The sequence below is a fragment of the Haemaphysalis longicornis genome, unplaced genomic scaffold (genome assembly GCF_048455015.1).
Source record: "Haemaphysalis longicornis isolate Haplotype H1 unplaced genomic scaffold, Haemaphysalis longicornis Haplotype H1 scaffold_13, whole genome shotgun sequence".
Taxonomy (NCBI): Eukaryota; Metazoa; Arthropoda; class Arachnida; order Ixodida; family Ixodidae; genus Haemaphysalis; species Haemaphysalis longicornis.
In genome coordinates, this window is record NW_027526233.1 from 49,564,070 (window position 1) to 49,574,113 (window position 10,044).

Genomic DNA, 10,044 nt, shown 5'->3' on the forward strand with positions numbered 1-10,044 from the left:
CCTAGTAGGAGGGTATAACAATTAGGCGATAAAAATGATGAGGAAACGCACCTGGTTTTATATCAGCTTGGAGCCGACAACTTCCCCGCAAGAAATACCAGCGTCCGTTCAGCGCAAACGGGACAGTCAAGACTTAGCAGGAGGATTGCAAAGTCATCACGGTCGATCAGCAATGATATGCAGAACATGATTCCAGGTAGGACGTCTACAAAGGATAGAGTTCTCGTTGTTTTGCTGAGGATACCGGTGTACTTTTGCCTAGACGTATTGTAAGCTGACAGAAAAGGAAGGGTTCAGAAGCCAGCTAGAATGCAATCGTTCACACTATCTAAGTCTGCTCCAGTGCGGAGGCGCTTTCACCTTGCCTGACCACTCCCCTCGACCTCAAACGCTCCTGTCCTGCGCTGCTTGAGTCAAACATTTACCCCTGAGTTTCTCTTACTGATCCCTGCATCGGATCATTGGCCTTCTTCTTCTTGTAGACCCTTCTCTTGGTATCCACTCTGGTACCATAACTGCCCACCGGTTGTAGAATCATCTTCCTAAATTCCCAGCCCAAGTCATTTCTTTTTCTTCATTTGAGCTATTGTATCTTCTATGCTCTGTTCTCTGTTGTTTGTTGTCTGATCCAGAAAGCTCTTTTCCTGTGTCTGAGTGTTACTCCTAACAGTATTCGTTCCATCGCCCGTTCAGAAGACCTTGCTTTTCATTCTAGTTGTTTAGTAAGACGCCAAGTTGAAGCTCCCTGCGTTAAAACGGGCAGTATGCACTCGTTGCAGGATTTTAGTTTTATTTACAGGGTAGCTTACTTTTTTCTTGTCCGGGGGTGCTTACCGAGTGATCCCCATCTCATACACATCGGTAAGCAGATTTGGGTTTATGGTTGGGGTCAGCACTAGTCATTCGTCCGAGGTAGTCCACTTATATTATTCCTCGGTAGTCTCGTTTCCTACGCTGAATGGGACGTTTTTGGCCAGCTTATTCCTCATCACTTTACATTTACTCACATTTATTTTTATTCCACGCTCGTCCTTCCCTAGTTTAGTCTCTCAAGCATAGTTTGCAGGTGTTCTGCTGTCTCACTCAGCAATACTATGTAGTCTTCCAGCGTCACATTCCTGAGGTGTTCTACGTTTATCTTATTTCTGTTTTTTCTTCAATCTTTCTAGACACTCACTCCAGACCGCCTGTAAATAGTTTTGGCCAGACGTTATCGCCCTGCCTTACTCTATTTCGGAAACGGAATTTATCGCTTTGCTTGTGGAGGGTTATCCTGCGGGTGCATTCTTTATATATGCATCCCAGAAGTCATATGTGGGTATCCTCTTTTCCTAAGTCTTTTATTTCGTATACCAGGCGGCGGTCAGTACAGAATACGACGCTTTTTCATGGTCTATAAATGGAATGCAAACGTGTTTGGCGCATCTTGCGCATTTTTCGAGCGGAGGGACCTTGCGAGCGCTTACACCTGAGAGAGAGAGAGAGAGAGAGAGAGAAATAGACAGAGAGAAGCTAAATTAATAGGTGCCGGCTATGTTAGCCGAGTATACGCTCTGGCTTGCTACGTGAAACAAAGAAGAAAACTGCAAATGAATATGAATCGCGTGAACATCCACGTTCGTCGGTGTTTTAGAAAATGTACATGCATTTGTGTCTAATTGAATGAATGACTTTATTTCTCCTAACGTTTACAAAAACAGCACGATGGACGATTATTGGGGAAAAGTTTCATACTGATGAGCCAGCAACCCGGTAGACACAAAAGGCATTCAGACAATTGGACGAGCCAAAAAAAAACGAGAAAAAAAGGAGAGACAGGAAAGGGTGATGAATTACATACAGGAACAACCAGTACCATTTAATTAAATCAAATGGACATCTATGTCACTACAGAAACAAAATACGAAAAACAAAAACCGGAACAATGTAGTCAAATAAAATTGATATCTAGGTCACCTCATAGAACAAAGAAAAGAAAGTGAGAATGAAGATAACAAAAAATAGATGGCAACAGTTGCCCACACACTTTCGGTTATTATCCCTACCACGAGCACTGCGTTTGCGCCGTTTTATACTTTTATATATGAGATGAAATACTACTGCACGCTCATCGTTGCCCTATTCAACTCAATTTCATTTTCCCGTAATAGCGCGGAAAAGCATTTCGGGTGTGTTACATTATTAATTGGCTCATCTAGACTACGCATTCTCTCCAAAGTAGTTTAGACGTCTAGCGACTAAACTCCAAACGCACAAACGTCCATTTTTTTGCCTTCAAGTTTGAATAATAAACGCGGTTCACAAGAGCGCTTCGGACGCCCCACTCGAAGCTTGTTTGAAGGCAGTAGAGCAACCCGAACCCGACGGTTCCCCATGAACAGCCAATAATCTTCAACGTTATCGTGTTAGTCGCCGTGCCACGCTCCCACGGCATCCGAAAAGTTTAAACCTTACATGAAGCAAGCTGCATTTCAGTCCGAGCTGAAAGCGACCTGTCCAATTGAATAATAAAGAACGTTTTCGGCCATGTGTCTGCAGAGCAGTGGTGTGGCGTTCAGGCGGACTCAAAATCGGGTAATGAAGTGGTCCGGAGCACCGCTCGATGCTGCTCCCATTGCCATTCCCTTTCGTCTCACACATCGCTCTTATCACCCCTCGTTAGCCACGCTTCGCGTGAGGGGGAGGCAGGGACACATGCGGGGCGGTGGCGACGTGCTCTGATATGGTGTCATAAAAGCGCGTGTCGTCGTGAGCTCGACAATGGGCCTCCTCGATTACCAATCCCGGATCGTCCGCGGACCGCCCGAGACGCGATCCGGCGCTCGATTTTCCTGTGTATTCCTATGGGACTTCCGGTCCAAACGCCGTTGTCGTACTCCCGCGGACCGTCCAGGACTGGTAAATCGAGGATGCCCAATGACGCGTTCAGATCTGAGGCGCAGTTAATTTGATTGATTGGTTGTAGGGTTTAACGCGCCGACGCAACGCAGGCGATGAAACTTGCCGTAGTGGAGGGCTCTGGATTAGTTTTGGCCACCTGGGGTCTTTAACGTAGGCAGAAATCTCGTACACACCGGTGTTATTGCTTTTCCCCTCTATCAGAAGAATGGCCGCCGCGGCCGGAAATCGAATCCGTGTACTCATGCTGAGGCGCAGTCCGCGTGGCTTGCGGAGACGCAGAATGCGATAACTTCATTAGAGGCGGTCCGAGGCGCCGACGCAGAACGTTACCGACGCTGACATTTGGGCGGGCCGTTTAAACACGATTTACACCACGCTTGGTGCCGGTGATGCGCTCATCACGCCATCAAATGATGAGACGCAGCACTTATGCCTCTTTACAGAAAAGAGTGCAGTTCACGGTGTGCACAAACTACGATTTGATGAATACTGCAATCGTGAGCCAGTATTGACCCTATTTGCATTATTCGTTTCCTCAAAAATCACACAGTCTCGTATTTGTAATTTAAAGAAATCTGGAAATGCCACTTATGTATTGATGTTTTCCCACGAGTATACTAAGGTGTAGTTTCACTGGGCTTATTCGGGAAGTATGGAGTTTGTTTCCCGATGTAGGAGGTTAAAAACGTTTCACATATATAAAATTCTCGTTCCATATAGACTATGCAGTCCGACACTAAATACACGTCTAAGAAATGTGTATTGATTACAATAACATTTTTCTCTGAAAAAGGTAAGATCATTGCGTTTCAAACGACAACACTACTGACTGCACCGAAGAAATCTATTACATTTTACTCAAATATTCTTTTTTGTGGATGAATGTCCATAGGGCCGCAATCCTACAATGTTCAATCACAATGGGAACCGAAGCACCGCCATAAATGCCATAGTGTTGAAGGATTTGCCGCTGCACTGCTTTCTTCTGCTTACTTGACAGTTGCCTTTTCTTCACGTTTCCGATCTGTGATGTGTGGACAAGCCGCTAACACTGATGGCATTGTTTCTCGGCTATGGGCAAATGCGAGTTACTGTAGCCCTAGGAAAAGCAGATAAAAAAGCATCAATCTCCTTCCATCTGACACATTCTTTTCATTCCCTCCTTCACAATTCAAAGGCGGTCCTAAGTTCAAGTGACAAATTCTGTTATGCTACTATGAATCTAATTGGAGGTTGTCGGTTCTGATTCCCAACTAATCGATGGGAGGTACATATTCTTGGGTAAGTTTCTTGTTAAGCCTTAGTTAAAACGCGTGGTGTATTCTTGCGCTGGTCCTATGAACGTCCCTTTCACTTACCTTTATCTGAGGTGACTAATAAGCAGCGTCACAAATCGCCAACCAGTATGAATATTGGCCTAAAAAGTGTAGAGAGAGAGAGAGAGAAAGACTTTATTTATGGCCAGCAGGGAGTGGGAGGTCGGGATGCGCAGAGCCTCCACATCCCACCCATAATATACGAATGCGCCACATGTACAGTCCACTGCGATTCGATGGTTGTCGCATCTAAGCTCCTTAAAGGAGCCATGAAGAGAAAACACAAGTTTGGTTCATTCAAAAGATTGTCTCGTTAGAATCATACTGACACCACTTTTAACGTAAACTTCGCTCAAATAAGCTACATAATTAGGAAAAACGGGAATGGTCATGCGACCCACCAGCTCATTTCCCGCAACAGAACCTATGATGTCACATGAGCTAAGCTCTGCGATTGGCGGAGGCTGGCAGAAGCAGACGCCAATTAGGTAGAGCTTACAAACTAGACGAATGAGCGATTTGCGCTTAAATTTAGGGCACATTCTTTACAAAGCAATAAGAATGATGGGACAAACAGTGGAAGTTACGAAAGCACATGTAAACATAGAAGTACTGATGCGTTCTGCTGTTCGTACTGCGCACAGCATGCTTGGTTTAGCTGCACAGCACTGCGGGGCTTGGGGTTGTCTCAGACGACACTGGCCGATTGGAGCAAGCAACGGTGTCTTACGTGACCCCATTTGTCGAGCGAGCACTGTTTCAGGGAACGAATATTTTCTCCCAGAACAAAAACAAGCCAGATTTAAATGCGGGAAAAAACAAAGCAAACGCTTGCCACGGTATGGTGGCGCCATCTAGGTTACAGAACGTAAAAAAACGCGGGAACAAACCAACACCGCTGTACAGGGTGGAGACAACCTTTGAACGGTCCCGTGCCGCCGCAATTGGGCCAACGGGCTCAACGCGTTATTCTTTTCGTTTCCCACGAGACCTAGCAACGCGAAACAGACAATATGATTCAAACTTCTTCAGTAAACCGCGTTGCGGCGATAATTTTAGCGCGGTTTTGACACAATGACTTGCTTCGGCGGCGAGCGAGCAACCGAAAATGGCGCCGCCAGCGTATACGTGTCTCTGCCCTGTACGGCGGATGCGTGAATGAAGGTACTCTAGGCTGCAGAGCGGTCGGTTCCTGTGATGTCATTTGGGACCACGAAAACGCACGATTGAGCGGGAAAATCAAAATTTTAACCTAAATTGTTTAATTTCTCAGTGAATAAAGCACCATTTGTATCCGGACAAGCGCTGGGGGCACTATAAAACACGAAATCTTTCGAATAAAACCAACTTGCATTTTCTCTTCATGGCTCCTTTAAGGTGGGCTTTACAGTTAGCGTTCAGCATACACAAATCGCATGTTAAAGTCAGTTATTTCAAGCTTCGTTTGCAAAACAACGCGCAAGATGCCTTGCCTACATATTTCCCCGTCCCATCTTTTGGTCGACCACGGTTCCCCCCCCCCCGAAAAAAAATTCCTTGCTACGCGCCTGGCAAACGCCCAATCAGGAGTACGTTCAGCATGCACGTCGGTTGTTTTAAAAAAAGGGTGTAATGTATTGCTCAGAAGACTCAATGCTTGCACGCATCTTGGAGCATCAACGGCCTTGGCAGATGTGTTTGAGTGGTTTTTCCTCTTTCATAACATCCACAGTGCTTTCAGGAAAAGCCCCAGGCCTAGCAATTAGCATGTTCCAGTTAAGAATAATGCTGCTGATACTTTACATTTTCAAATCTTTTTCTTTGTGGAAGGATGTTTCTTTATTGGCGGTACAGCACTAGCGTGCGTAAATCGCAGCCTTCAGAACCCCAATCAGGCCTGTTTAAATGGTACATGCAGTTACATAACTATTTGAAAAAGTGGACTGCAAGGACTGTCAATTCACATGATAAACATCCAAAAAATAGCTGAAAACAGAACTGGTAAGGCTTTATCGAAGACTAAACTACAAAGGTAATAACATTTTTGTGTCACCACCTAAGAAATATGGCTTCACCGTAAACATGACTAACACCAGGAAGTTCGTATACATGGTGATCAACTGCTACGCCCACATTATGATTTTGGGTGAAACTTTTGAGTTTTCCGAAATTAACAATAAAGGTTGCCATTCAGCGCCTACATGTTAGGTTATGCATGAAACACCAATAATTGTTACGGGGGAGAGAACTTGTACATTCAAGTGATCTAACCTTATTCAAGTATGATAGCCCACTGTGCTACCAAAACTGTGTTTGAAAACTTACGTTCTGGCAGCCAAACACTGTTGACAATGCTTGTGGCTCTTGTCCGGTTGAATGGAGGGACGTGATGCGCTCAGACCGTCCAGAGGTCTAAAACGGGATGACTCATGATTACCACACATGCAAGAATGGAAATGATTAGGTGCACGAATGTTACGTCTCGGGCAACACAACATTCAGCCAAAATCACTGCCCGCGTACCGCCGCACCGTACACATGGTGAGGTGACTCGCCGCAAACGCAACGAAGCTTGCGAGGCGCGCACATTCGCTCGCAAACGATTCTCCCTCGCAATTCCCAACACGGCATAAACGACTGCGGTGATCAACGAAGCCGAAAACGCTGCGCAGCACAGTTTAGAGGAGTAGCCGCCCGTGTTCTGATAAACTACGCGTAAGACGTGGTTCGCAGTGGTGAACTCTGAAGCTGTTCAATATAGTGCTGCGGAATGGGAAACGTTACTGAGTTACTGAGCGCCACGGCGTTACTGAGCGCCAGTGCGTTTAGCGCTCAATGCAAGCACCACAATTTTTCGCACATCGCCTTTCTAGAGACGAGCCCTCTAGGTTCAACCTCGCCAGTTCAGTTAAACAATTCACACACGCGTGCTCCTGTTAACGAATCCTTAAAGCGGCGATGACAGCTACAAACGACATCCAGTGACAAGAAAGAAGGCAAATGTGACGACAGCTTACCGAGAGGAGCCGACGCAGAAGAGCGAGCGACGTTCAGATGCAAGCGCCAAGCGAAATTAGCCGTCTTCAGGTGGCAAAGTTGTTCTCAAATACTTCATCGCGAAGTCGAACACGACAGACACAACCGAAGACGACGAGGTGCCCAATTAATCATAATAACTGCGCTTGTTTAACCGCACACCACAGTAAACACGTAAACAATCCGATGAAAGACGGGTCACGGGGTATCTGTTCCGGAATCCGGCCACGCCGCCGCGCGCCGTGCTCAAGATATCGGCCGTTGGCAGGGAGTTGCGTAAACAAATTAAAACGACAACAATAAATAATTACCTCTTTTACTGAATATAACATAATCTTTAGGTTTATTATTTACTGTGTGTATTATAATAAAGAAGCTTAGATATTTAAAGTTTACAAACACAAAACGCGAACTGAAGCTTATGGCGCTCGATTTGAACGTTAAAAAAAGCAGCAGATAGTAAGATAACACTGCGCAATGAAATTTGGCAGTGTTCTAGTGTAAGTAATCGTATTATTATTTGGCGTCTGTTTATTTAGCGCCCGATTTCATGCCCCTACCTCCCCAACTTTTGTTTTCTTTTGATATCTGCCTTGTTCTCCAACGTTGTTTCTGCAGGAGAAACTAGGTGGTCTGTTTATTGCATTTGTACACAATATTTACGGTCGCTAACAATAAGAATGGAATAAAATACGTTATAACTCCACTGAGTGACGAGAATGACTGTTGTCAGAGAGGGCTATGATTGTGCTGGTGGGGCAGGAGAGGAACAGGGAACGACGGAATGATGATACAGATGTCACAGTTCAAGGCTGTGCTGTGCTCCGTGCAAGGCTGTAGGAAACAAAAAGTGGGAGGGGGAGTGTTATTCTGTCGATGTCGTAATAAGCAAGGGCTGATATTTTTCCTGTTTCAACGTCGGTGCTGCCGCTGCTTTTTATTGAATTTGGCAGCTTTTTTTTTTTTTGCTTTTGAACATTTTTGACGAGGTTGGGTGGATGGTACAATGGGATGTCTTTTTGAAATTATATTGCATTCATGACCTCAATCAATGATGATCTGAACACCTTTTCCCCACCCTTTCAACACCCATAAAAAAAAAGGGGCGTTGAGGTTGGTCAACACCCTTTTTTTCACGCAAAAAGGGTGGAAAGCTACAAAGAAGGGTGTTGAGATTCAAGAAAAAGGGCGTAAGGGCCTCCCAACACCCTTTTTTCAATTATTTTACGCCCTTTTTGGCCAAAAGGGTGTAAAAAAGTTTAGTGTGATTCTGACCAAATCGCCCAGTCGACTCCCGGCGGAGCGCTCGTTCGTCCCGCAGGTCGGGTTCCGGGAAAAGAAGGTCTTCCCCTGGTCGGGAAGACGGAGGCGCGAAGGAAGGAGACAAGCTAGTCGTCCTTCGCCCGCGCCCTCATGCACACGTTCACGGCGAACCGGTTTGGCGTGTCGCATGGGGCACAAACAGGTCACGACTCGCGTGACGCTGCCGGCTGCCCAAAATGGCGGCTCCCAGCTCACGAAAACATGTGCAGGTGAGGCGTAGGGAAACAAGGGTCCCCACAGGCTAAGCAAAAAAAAAAAAGATGGCTCGGGCTGAACACATCTAAACCTAGTTATCATGAGTGAGAATCAGCAATACGTACACGGCGTATAGTGAAAGTTTGCCTTTGCTTGAGACTCCCGAGCGTGGGGTCCAGCTGTATCCTTACTGTTTGATTGCAATAATCGTTTCGCTTGCGTTGAAGGGCACGCGTAGACAACCAAGCCAGCGCGCCATTGATGGCGACACTGTGGGACCAAGCGCCGGCGAAACAGCCGCTAAGTGTTCGACTTGTCACGTGGTTCGCTGGTGCTGAAGCACGCGCGCGGACGGCGCTTCTGGCGCTAAGTGATCAGACGCAGATGAAGTAGCCTTTTCACCCTTCCCTAGTCACTTTGCACCTTTGAAGACCCTTCAATGAGCCAGATTAGTCCAGCTGTAACACTGTATTTTTTTCTGTTTCAGACGTATCATTGCAGGGGACTCTGCCACGACAAGGTGTGTTACTGCCTAGACAAGAAGGATTGAAAGTTATAAGGATGTTGTCGCCTCATATTTGGAAAGTTGAAATGAACCTATTCCTACCAAGGAAGGAAGACATAGTTTTCAAACCTTGCAGATGTGCTTGCTGAAAGAATTGTGTATTTTCTCGGATGCATTCATAAAAGCTTATGAAATCAGCCCAATATATAAGGTGGAGTGGGTGCAGTCACCGTGACATATATTCCTCGATACGACAAACTGAATGCAGGCATGAAAAATTTGCACGAAGCAACGGACTTACACTTCCAGCTTGATTTCCAGCTAGGCGCATTGAGCGTCGTTTGCTATTTGTAATTACTGACTCTGGCGTCAATCCCACACAAAAAATGCCACGTAAAGGTCGCCTCTACTTTCAAGATTTACCGATCTGAAACAAGTCTGTGTGGTTATCTACACTTTGCAAGCCGCGCTGCAGCAGAACGACAGAAAGTCATGCGCAACTACGCCGCGCTGACCGCCACCGGCACTCCATTGACGAGCGGATCGCCACGGGCGGCGTTGTTCGCTGAAGCGATGGTGGTGCCATAAAATGGGCGCCCACTCCCTATACCAGAAGTATTTTGCCAAAACGTTTATGAGGGGTCCACCACCGAGCAAACAGGGTGAAAACTTCTTTCGCACTTTTTAATTTTTGTACAGGTGCTTTCGAGATTGTTCGAAGGAGATAAAACCTGGTATTTGTAACAATAAAAGGGAACCCGAAGAAACAGTAAAAGAAATTCGTGTAAG